Source organism: Dermacentor andersoni, chromosome 8 (genome assembly GCF_023375885.2).
Source record: "Dermacentor andersoni chromosome 8, qqDerAnde1_hic_scaffold, whole genome shotgun sequence".
Taxonomy (NCBI): Eukaryota; Metazoa; Arthropoda; class Arachnida; order Ixodida; family Ixodidae; genus Dermacentor; species Dermacentor andersoni.
The window spans coordinates 120,703,458-120,714,901 of record NC_092821.1 but is presented as its reverse complement, the minus strand read 5'-3'; the positions used below and the strand labels follow the sequence as shown (position 1 = coordinate 120,714,901).

The following is an 11,444-nucleotide window of genomic DNA, read 5'->3' as shown; positions in this document are numbered from 1 at the left end:
AAGCCGTGATCCAAGCCCGGACCGTAAAGAGAGCACCAACGTAGTCACGGACCATAGAGTAAGCCGTCGTCTACAACAGCTGCCCCCGGAACACGGACTTCTACCTGAGAAGACCAAGAAGATCGTGGCCAAGACAACCCCAATGGCTGCCCCAGCGACCCCCGTTGTCCTGCAACAACCTCGGGACCCACCGACCTTCCATGGAGCAGCAACTGAAGACCCGGAATCCTGGCTGGAGACGTACGAGCGAATCGCGACTTTCAACAACTGGGACTCCGACGACAAGTTGCGGCATGTATACTTCGCCCTAGAAGACGCCGCGAGAACGTGGTTCGAGAACAGGGAGTCGACATTGACAACATGGGACCTGTTCCGTACCGGCTTCCTGCGCACCTTTACAAGCGTCGTGCGCAAGGAAAGGGCCGAAGCTATGCTGGACGCCCGAGTGCAGCTACCAAATGAGAACGTTGCCATCTTTACGGAAGAAATGAGCCGTCTGTTCCGCCACGCCGACCCGGATATGGCCGAGGAAAAGAAAGTACGCCTACTCATGCGTGGTGTGAAGGAAGAACTTTTCGGCGCAATGGTACGAAGCCCACCGACGACCGTAGCAGAGTTCCTTCGCGAGGCCACCGGCATTGAGAAGACACTCGAAATGCGGAACCGGCAATTCAACCGCCTCACAAGCTCTACCCACTACTCAGGAATTCAATCACTGGCCACGGACAATCTGCGCGAGACCATCAGGGCCATTGTGCGCGAAGAACTGCGCAAGGTCTTGCCTTCGTCGCAGCCTCAAGTGGCTTCGATCGCCGACATCGTAAAAGAAGAGGTCCACCGATCGCTTGGAGTTCCTGAGGTGCAACCAGAACCACCGCAGCCTCAGCCGCAAGCGATGAGCTACGCCGCCGTCGCCCGCCGTCAAGGTCCCTTTCCACTACCGCGCCAGGGCCCCGTAACGCCGCAATTCCGTCGACCACCACCGCCGCCGCCAGCACGCCCACCCGTCGCCCAGCGCAGCTACCCGAGGAAGACTGACGTTTGGCGCGCTCCTGACCACCGCCCGCTCTGCTACCACTGCGGAGAGGCAGGTCACGTCTACCGACGATGCCCATACCGAGAGATGGGACTGCGAGGTTTCGCCGTTAACGCGCCGCGTCCACAGCTTGGAGAGCGCCCACGTGACATCGCCGACTACCTAGCCGGCACTCAGTGGAACTCTCGACGACCGTCCCGTTCGCCGTCACCAGGCCGCTACCTGTCGCCGCAGCGCCGTCCATACACTGGCCCAGCCCGGGGCCGCTCTGCGAGCCCATACCCGGAAAACTAAAAGCAGCAACCGATGGAGGTGCGGTTGCTGTTTGTCGAACTGACGAAGATCCTCCGCCGCCGACGAAGACGACGAAGAGACCACCTCGACGACATAATAACGACCCGCCGCCGTCCCGACGCAGTCAGGAAGCCAAGACTACACCGACGAAAGACGACTTGACGACGCGACGTTCCAGCTTCAGTTCAACACGACGCAGCCGCGATCCGACGCCAAGACCTAACTGCAACGCCAGACAAAGAACCACCGACCTCGACGTGCTTCTCGACGGCCACGCAGTTACCGCCTTAGTGGACACAGGCGCTGATTACTCCGTCATGAGTGGACCCATCGCCGCCCAGTTGAAGAAAGTTAAGACCGCATGGGAAGGCCCTCAGATTCGCACCGCTGGAGGACACCTCATCACGCCGACTGGGATCTGCACGGCAAGAATAACCATTCATGACCGGACTTACCCTGCCACCTTCGTTATCCTCCAACAGTGTTCACGAGACGTCATTCTCGGTATGGACTTCCTGGACCAACACGGCGCAATCATCAACCTGAAGTCGAAGTCAGTAACGCTGTCGGAAGATAAAGCAATGCCGCCGGAGAGCCCTCGTATCCATCACGCCTTGAGTGTGCTCGAAGATCAAGTGAGCATCCCGCCTCGCTGCAGCATTGTTATTTCGGTCAGCACCGAAACACCCGCTGACGTAGAAGGCGTCATCGAAGGCGACCAACGTCTACTGCTAGGCCGTGAAATTTGCGTCGCAAGAGGGATCGCTCGACTGCATGGAGGGAAAACTGAAGTGTTGCTGACAAACTTCAGCCAGGAGTTCAAGCACATCAACAAGGGCACGACGATCGCGTACATCGAGGAAATTCTGGAAACAAGTAATGCGTTTGTCCTCTCGGATTCCGCCGCATCTACCCCGACGACCATGGTTCCCGAACCAGACTACGACATTAATCCAAATCTCCCTATGATTAAGCAACAGCAGCTCAGAAGTCTGCTCCGACGATACAAAGGCTGCTTTTCGACGTCATCGAGGATTCGACAAACACCAGTCGCCAAGCATCGCATAATCACCGAGGAATGCGCTCGACCACTCCGTCAGAGCCCTTACCGAGTTTCGGCGCGAGAACGTGAAGCTATAAGAGAACAAGTCGACGAAATGTTGCGCGACGACATCATCCAGCCGTCGAAAAGCCCGTGGGCATCCCCTGTTGTTCTGGTAAAGAAAAAGGACGGAACCCTACGTTTCTGCGTCGATTATCGTCGTCTGAACAAGATCACGAAGAAGGACGTATACCCCCTCCCACGGATAGACGACGCATTGGATCGGCTCTGCAACGCTAAATACTTCTCGTCCATGGACCTCAAGTCTGGCTATTGGCAAATAGAAGTCGACGAAAGAGATCGCGAAAAGACCGCCTTCATCACCCCAGACGGCCTCTACGAGTTCAAGGTTATGCCATTCGGACTGTGCTCGGCGCCTGCAACGTTCCAGCGCGTAATGGACACGGTTTTAGCAGGATTGAAGTGGCAGACCTGTCTCGTATACTTGGATGACGTCGTCGTCTTCGCCGGAAATTTCGACGTTCACCTTAGGCGGCTGGCAACAGTACTAGAGGCCATCAGGTCATCAGGACTTACTCTGAAGCCGAAAAAGTGCCGCTTCGCTTACGAGGAGCTTCTATTTTTAGGCCACGTCATCAGCAAATCTGGAGTCCGCCCCGACCCGCAGAAGACAGCTGCCATAGCAAAGTTCCCACAGCCCATCGACAAGAAGGCAGTGCGTAGATTTCTTGGCATGTGTGCCTACTACAGGCGATTTGTCAAGAACTTTTCACGCATCGCTGAGCCGCTGACGCAGCTAACTAAATGTGACGTCGAGTTCAAGTGGGAAACGCCGCAGGCCGACGCATTTCAAGAACTCAAACGACGCATGCAGTCGCCGCCCGTACTTGCGCACTTCGACGAGCACGCCGATACCGAAATCCACACTGACGCCAGTAGCCTAGGCCTCGGCACCGTCCTGGTCCAGAGAAAAGATGGACATGAACACGTGATAGCTTACGCTAGCCGGTCGTTGTCAAAAGCGGAAGGCAATTATTCTACAACCGAAAAGGAATGCCTCGCCATCGTTTGGGCTACAGCGAAATTTCGCCCTTACCTATATGGCAGGCCATTCAAAGTCGTCAGCGACCATCACGCCTTGTGTTGGCTAGCGAATTTAAAGGATCCCTCAGGACGGCTGGCACGGTGGAGCCTGAGACTACAAGAATACGACATCACTGTAACATACAAGTCCGGACGAAAACACTCAGACGCCGATTGCCTATCACGCGCCCCCATTGACCCGCCGCCGCAAGATGACGAGCATGACGACGCCTTCCTTGGAATAATAAGCGCGGAAGACTTCGCCGAACAACAACGAGCGGACCCGGAACTTAAAGGCCTCGTCGATTATTTGGAAGGGCACACCGACGTTGTTCCCAGGGCATTTAAGCGCGGATTATCTTCCTTCACACTTCAAGACAGTCTACTCGTGAAGAAGAACTTCTCACCAGTCCGCGCCAATTACCTTCTTGTTGTCCCGTCAGGACTTCGTCCAGAAGTATTGCACGCCCTACATGACGATCCGACCGCGGGACACCTCGGATTTTCCCGGACACTATCGAGGATACAAGAAAAGTATTATTGGCCGCGCCTCACCGCCGACGTCGCCCGTTATGTCAGAACATGCCGAGACTGTCAGCGCCGCAAGACACCGCCGACAAGGCCAGCCGGATTACTACAGCCAATCGAGCCTCCTTGCCGACCATTCCAGCAGATCGGGATGGACTTGTTGGGACCCTTTCCGACGTCAATAACCGGAAATAAGTGGATAGTCGTGGCGACGGACTACCTGACCCGCTTCGCTGAAACAAAAGCACTGCCGAAAGGTAGCGCAGCCGAAGTGGCGAAATTCTTTGTCGAAAACATTCTGCTGCGACATGGCGCCCCAGAAGTCCTCATCACTGACCGAGGAACGGCCTTTACAGCGGAGCTCACCCAAGCCATTCTGAAATACAGTCAGACAAGGCACAGGAGGACAACGGCTTACCACCCGCAGACGAATGGTCTTACGGAGCGGCTGAATAAGACCCTCGCCGACATGCTAGCGATGTACGTCGACGTCGAACACAAGACCTGGGATGCCGTCCTGCCGTACGTAACATTCGCTTATAACACGGCGGTACAAGAAACGACACAGATCACGCCGTTCAAGCTGGTCTACGGCAGGAACCCGACGACGACGCTCGACGCCATGCTGCCTCACGTCACGGACGAGGAGAACCTTGACGTCCGTACCTACCTCCAGTGCGCCGAAGAAGCCCGACAGCTCGCCCGCCTGCGAATCAAGAACCAGCAGAGGACCGACAGCCGACACTACAACCTCCGACGACGCTTCGTGGAGTACCAGCCCGGTGACCGTGTTTGGGTTTGGACCCCTATACGCCGACGAGGACTGAGCGAGAAGCTTTTGCGTCGCTATTTCGGACCGTACAAGATCATCCGACGTATTGGCGCACTGGAATACGAGGTCGTGCCAGACGGTATTTCGCTATCACAGCGGCGCCGCTCGCGACCTGAAATAGTCCACGTTGTGCGACTCAAGCCCTACTACCAGCGTTAACGAACTTAGTGGCTTCGCATAACTGACCTTTGGACTTTATTTCTTTTTTGTTACTTATGTTTAAGAAGTGTCCTTTTGTGTTTCGCTCTCTTATATTTGTAGCATCGGGACGATGCTTTTTTAAGAGGGGGGTATTGACACGTGTACTTATCTTTATCGGGCAACCACGTTTCGCCGCCTAACAAATGTAATCGCACAGCATGGGACGCGCCTGCATGTATCCGAAGTTTCTGGAAAGTTATCGATGCTTCTATCCGCTGTCTTTTGTCGCCGAGACTTATGTTATCTGATTTCATCACCTGACGCGAATGCTGTAGAACTTTGTGGAAGGCACGCGGGTCCGAACGATTAGTCTGGAACATTCGACGACTGCTCTATAAAAGCCGACCCGCTTGACCCGCAGATCAGATTTTCGACGATCGCCGACTGTGTTCGCCGCTTTCGTTGTGCTATAAGTGTAGCCTGTTTTGTGGGCACAGGTTCGCCCAATAAAAGTTAGTTTTGTCATTCACAGTATTGCTACTGTGTTATTCAACGTCACCACTACGTGACATCGGTCATCAAAAGCTTTATGACAGCGAACTTGGGAGGGCGTGCCGCACTGTACAGGCACAGCGCTCTAGCGCGAAAGGCAGGAATAAAGGGTAAATAGGTGACAAAAGAAAAGATAGACCGAGAAAGAAAAAGCCGGCAGAAAAAAAAACAAAGATCAGCATAGGGAAAGGTATGCCGAGAAATAGATGAACTATAGACAAAAGTGACGAAAAGACAGAGAAACGAAGATAGATATAGTCGGATACAACTTTAGAAAAATGGGGAGGCCCCGCCCAGATGACCGAAGCGCGACAGCCGATTGCCTCCGCGACTAAAATAGTCCCGCTAGAAAAACCGTGCTCCTGAAACGCGTAATTCTCGGCATAAATAAAGACTTTTGTATTTTGATGACAGGTTTAGTAGAGCTCTCATGTGCTACAGCACATGCCGGACAGCGACAGAAAAATAACGCCGTGCCTTCTACTTGGCTGCCCGTCGTCTGCTCTTTAGCTCATTGCAAGTGGCAAAAGTAGAAGGAGCAGCTCTGCATGGCTTTTGCGCTTGTTGACATGTACACGGCGTATCTATACTACTAGTTTTTCAAGCTTAAAATGAATCAATTGCTATTAAAAAAGTACTTATATAAACCAATGCATTTATCGCAACCATTACAAACCTGGGCGGAGAATACGGTCGAGGCTGGAAGGTACAAAAATGCTTCATTCATCGTTTTAAATAAATACTATTGCTTTTAAATAGCATATTTTTTTTTCACGAGTTCACAGCGCGCATTCTACAGCTTGCGCGTGCAGTGAGCACTGGTGGACAGCAATCAATCGACGGTGCTACACAACGCTCGAACAGCGTCGCTAGACGCTCGGCTATCTCACTGCTGACAATGATCGTTCACGCTAAGTTGACGGCGACAAATCTTTGCCTTGAAGGCTTCTTCTGCAAATATTGTCTGTTGTGACACTCGTAGGTTTGTTTCATGCGCGTACACTTTTCTGATTTATCCTGAGAATGATTTTGCTCCATCACTTCACCCCGTCCGACGAAAAACGCAGCGACACAGTACACGAACACACCCGCCGCTAACAGTAGGCACCAGCCTTTGCAAAGCTTTTCTCGTCGTAACTTCACTCGGGAGCGAAATAAAACATGGAACAAACACGCAGGGTGTGTGTTCGTAGCGGTCGGCGCGGGATCCTGTTTTCAGGCAAAGCGTAGCGCAGCGCCAGCGATGCTCGCTGCAATCTTCCTTCGCCGGATCACGGCTCTGAATAAACGCACGCGACACAAATGCCGCATCGTAAGCTCGTAGTAATATTTCCGGCATGACAGACCATCACAAACTGTTCTGTAATTCACTCTGACGAGGGGCTGAAGCACACAGCTGACGCGACCTCGCCCAGTTCGAAGCGCGGGCGGCCATCTTCACCGTCGGCGGGCTCACCGGCCGTACGGCTGATGACGTTAGTCCAGAGTGCGCGCCCATTGGTGGGTGCTCGTGTGCCTCCGCCTCGGAGGAGTAAACGCCCCCTTTTTTTCTAAAGTTGGATCCGACTATAGATAGATAGATAGATAGATAGATAGATAGATAACAAAAATAAATGAAAAGCTTTTCTCCTAAGTGCTCACCTTGAGGGCGGTCAGCGCGAAGATGATATCGGACTGCCTCGCTTCGACCTGGAGCTCGTCGATGGAGAGGAAGCCCCAGTCGTAGACGCTGAATGTCCAGTAGCTCTCGTAATCCGCTTTACCCTTCGGTGTGCGGAAGGCATTACTGAAGTTCTCAGCATCGCTGCGGTAGAAGGGGATGTTTTTCCTTAAATTATGTTATTACACTCATCGCGTAGTTATGAGCGCGTGGTTATTAGTGCAAGCACCTACAAAAGTGCGTCTGCAGATATCGCTACAACGCACAGGATGGAATTCGGCGAAAAATGTTTGCAGCTGAAATCCAGCAACCACGGCTGTACGTGACGTACAGCGTAGGCCACTGTTGAGGGAAAGAGTAATCTGGTGCCGATTATCGCCAAGATAAGTCAGAGAAACCTGCTGAAATTCTTTTTTTGTTACGGATAGCGCATAATTAATCTGTCAGAACAGCCAGCTTTCACCACTTGGGTTCGAAGAATTGTTGCCGTTATGTTGGCTTTATTACCGGTTAATTCCTGTAACACTGAGGCATACTGAACTAGAAGTGACACATATACACCACTGAAAAAAAAGCTACCGTCCTCGGCTCACCCTCGCACTCTTTCACTCGTACCTATAGCCTATGGCGCGTGGCCACGGTGTTATTGCAATCGAACTTTATAAGGAACATCACGGCGACGGCAGAAATGAGCCTACAGTCTCCATGCAATTGGCTATCGCAATACAACAATACAAGTGCGGAATTCGATCATTAGCAAATCACCGCGCTTGCGTGAGAAATATGACGGAAAACACCGTGTTTCTTTTCACGAAGCGATTATACTTGGCAGTCGAACTTGACACGGGAGCGTAGCGCACCCTACATATTGAATGCTGCGTTTAACGCGGAGTGCCATGTATACGAGACACGTCAAGCAACAGCGCGGGCCCCTTCGCTCTCAAATTTTGCACGGAGGTGCAATATCACGACGCATGAAGTTTAACGAAAAGGTTTGATGCATCAGTTAGCCGTCTCATCAGGAATAAACCACAATACCGTGTCGCGTGCGGCGACACTAGTACAAAGAGTTTCGATTTTGTTTCAGCCAAAGCTCCCCTTCCCCCCCCCCCTTCCCCAAACATCGTAAAAGAACGACGCCCTCAAAAAAGGAAATAAAGAGGCATGTCGGCGAAAAGTCCCTCTACAATCCTTATTTTTTCCTTCTCCGCGATCCACGGCGCCCCTATTGGCCAACTGGCGTCACGTGGGAAGGGCATGCCGTCTTCGTTTGTTCACTCTCTTGCGGGTGCGACTGTTTTCACAACAAATCCGTGCAGGGGCGGAGCCTCACTTCGATGACGTATCACCATTTTCTTTTTTTTTTTCCCTCTGTTTGGCGGCGCGGTTGGCGCGGTCGGTGTGCGGCGCTTCAGTGGAGTGAAATGTCGGCGCGCGTACCATATTCGCAGCGCGCGTTTTGTTTCGCTGGTGAATGCGCGGAATGCAACGATGAGCGAGCCTCTCTCCCATGGCTACCTGAAGTCAGACGATAAGCTTTTTGAGAAGTCCTTGGCTGCCGTCAACGAGAGGTATGCTGCGCGGACATCAGGAGACCTGAACAAGCCGTCTAAATGTAAGGATGTATCGACTGCTTCTTAATGTTTCGCCCTGCGTGTAGATTTAACATTGTAAAACGTAGTAGTAATTTTAACCAGGGACTCAACCTGGCAGAACGACTTATTTTCAGTTGCGGTTAGTGTGCAACACTAGACAATTGATTCATTTTGATTCGCCTTTTTGAAGATGGGGTTATATATTGTTCTGGTTACCGGTTCAGAGTTCCCCTAGCACCGATTTAATTCGGTTTGAGTGGAGTATTGTTCTGGTTACCGCGACATGACCCGAAATTCCGATAAACGTAAAGTTAACAACTGTTATTTTTCGGTTTTCAGTCATGATTACAACCGCGCACGCAAGGTAACCACGAATACAAAAAATGAAAGGTCTGCCTCTGTGCTGTTTACATATTTGATTTGAATTCAAGACAGAGCTGCGCTTGGGCGTTTGTTTTGTATGCATCTGCGCTTTTTTTTTAATACAGAGAAAGCAATCGTGCGCAACACGGGACACGAATTTCGGTGGGGCTGTACTATGCGGCTAGAACGGCCGTCTGTGCCATCCGTGGTCCTGCTACAAGGCATAGGCCTGATATTGAACTCTGTATACGAGAAGCTGAATCGTCAGCGTCGAGCTTTTTTGTCGTGTTATATTAAAATCCCAAGGCCCAACCATACTGTAACATGTTGGTTTTTTGGCGCTGCTTGCAAGTTGTTACTTAAGACCACACAAGAAAGTCTGGGTAATTAATAATATTAATTATTATTATTATGACTGAGGAGAGCCAGAATTTCTAGCCAGAGGCATGCAGAGCTTAAGGTTTATTTGCTGCCCATAAACAAAAACTAAAGCCAGATTCGATATTGCCTCTGCCATGCATAAAACTAGGCGCCGTCATTAAATCGTCTTTATTGTTTATTTTCAGCCAATGTCGTCTTCTCCACAACCCACTGCGGATGTCAAATCTCTCTGGGGAATGTGCCATTTCGAGTTGTGAAGGAAACAGTCAGTCTGCAAGTTCGGAATGGAATACTACAACAAGACTCAGGGAGAAAAAGACCAGGTATGTTACATGGATGCGCTTGCAAACACTTCACTCTCATGCAGATATCCAGCGGCCTTCCAACTCAGATTGTGTGCAAGCAGTGTAAAGAGGTTCTTCGCGATAGCTGTTTTTAACTTATTTTCTTTTATACTATGCCCTTTTCAGGGCCCTCAGGTTGTTCCTAGAAAATGAATAGATTTAGGAAAAGACCATTACGTGTACCAGGCACAGAACGTGTACCAGGCACATAGCCAGTGGTTGGAGTGGCCCAGTCCCCCAAGAAATCTTCAGTTTTGCTGGGACATCCTTTACCACCTCTCCCACCTGTGGCGTTTTCCCCTCCCCCCCCCCCCCTCATTCAGTATTTTCGAGCGAAACAAAATCCTGGCTACATGCCTGGTGTGAACTATGGAAGCATGTCACTGTTGTTGTTTGTACTTACCAAAGCCGCATGATGTTACAGTTGACCTGTGTGTCTTTTAACATGCATGTAAAAACACCAGAAATAAATATACTTTACTTAATTTACAGGATTCAAGCACCACTGACCACTGCCTGGCCGAAGGAGGTGTACGAGAAAAAGTGAATGAACCTCCAAGGCGCAAAAAAGAGGGTTCATGAGACTTTTCCCCTTTCCGTAGAACGGCTATGTAGTACGCACCATACTAACGACTGATGCACCATACATCAGGTCGCATGTTTTCGCGACATGATGGGCAAAAACTAGACAGCTCAACATTGACTGTTTCGAGTTCCACGATACTAAAGTACATGTTGAGACTAATTGAAAAATACTAGCTGATAAATGCTAAGTTTAGACGATTGCCTATTTTCTTGTGCATTCCTGTTACTTACGCAACCCCTCTTAATATCCCCATTCCCATAGGGTGCCATTGAAAAATGTTTTAAGTCTGGATAATGAAACAGCTCCCTCAAGTCACTAGTATCAGTATGTATACCTAGAACATTTCGCTGAAAGGGTAGTTCTCATAATTGCCCTCGAAAATGGCCAGTTTGCCCAGCCTCTAATTCCAGTCACAACTGTTGAAGTACTCTTGGCGAAATTGCTCCACTGTGTAGGTAACCATGCTTCACATTTTCAAAATAAACTCTTGGTGCACATTAGGCATTCTGTCAAATGCGCTTTATTCACAGTCGATGCATATTACAAGCACACTACTGAACTTTTCTTGAAGTAACCACCAGAAAAAATGTAATAACATGTTTTCATATACAATAGCTGCTATATTAAAATGTTAAAAGGAAAGTATAAAAGCAAGCACTTTCATGGAAGTACAGAAGGGATGCAACTTTACAAACAGTTTTATACACATACATTGAAAGCACAAGCATAAAAATATAGTTTTATAGAATCAATGAATTGAGTCACCGACACGAAACATTAAGGCAGTATTTATACACATACACAGCCGTTGCCAATGTTGCAATTACATGACTATAATGGAGTCTAGTATAAAACATAGCATATTAATCTTAGAAGCTCCAAACATTCTAAAACATATTTACACATATTTAAAACACTCTGCTTAAGCTCAAGTTATGCATGGTAAAAATTGAGTTTTGTGAAGTTCGCAATTCCTTAAAAAAAAC

General features: G+C 50.0%; 1 long non-coding RNA gene across 1 annotated transcript; it reads left to right on the top strand.

Moving 5' to 3' along the window:
- The first annotated feature begins 8,414 nt into the window (after positions 1-8,414).
- LOC126529139 (uncharacterized) lies at positions 8,415-10,877 on the top strand. Its single transcript, XR_007599118.3, has 3 exons — positions 8,415-8,804; positions 9,714-9,851; positions 10,365-10,877. It is a non-coding gene; the product is annotated as an uncharacterized lncRNA (long non-coding RNA).
- Positions 10,878-11,444: the final 567 nt, after the last annotated feature.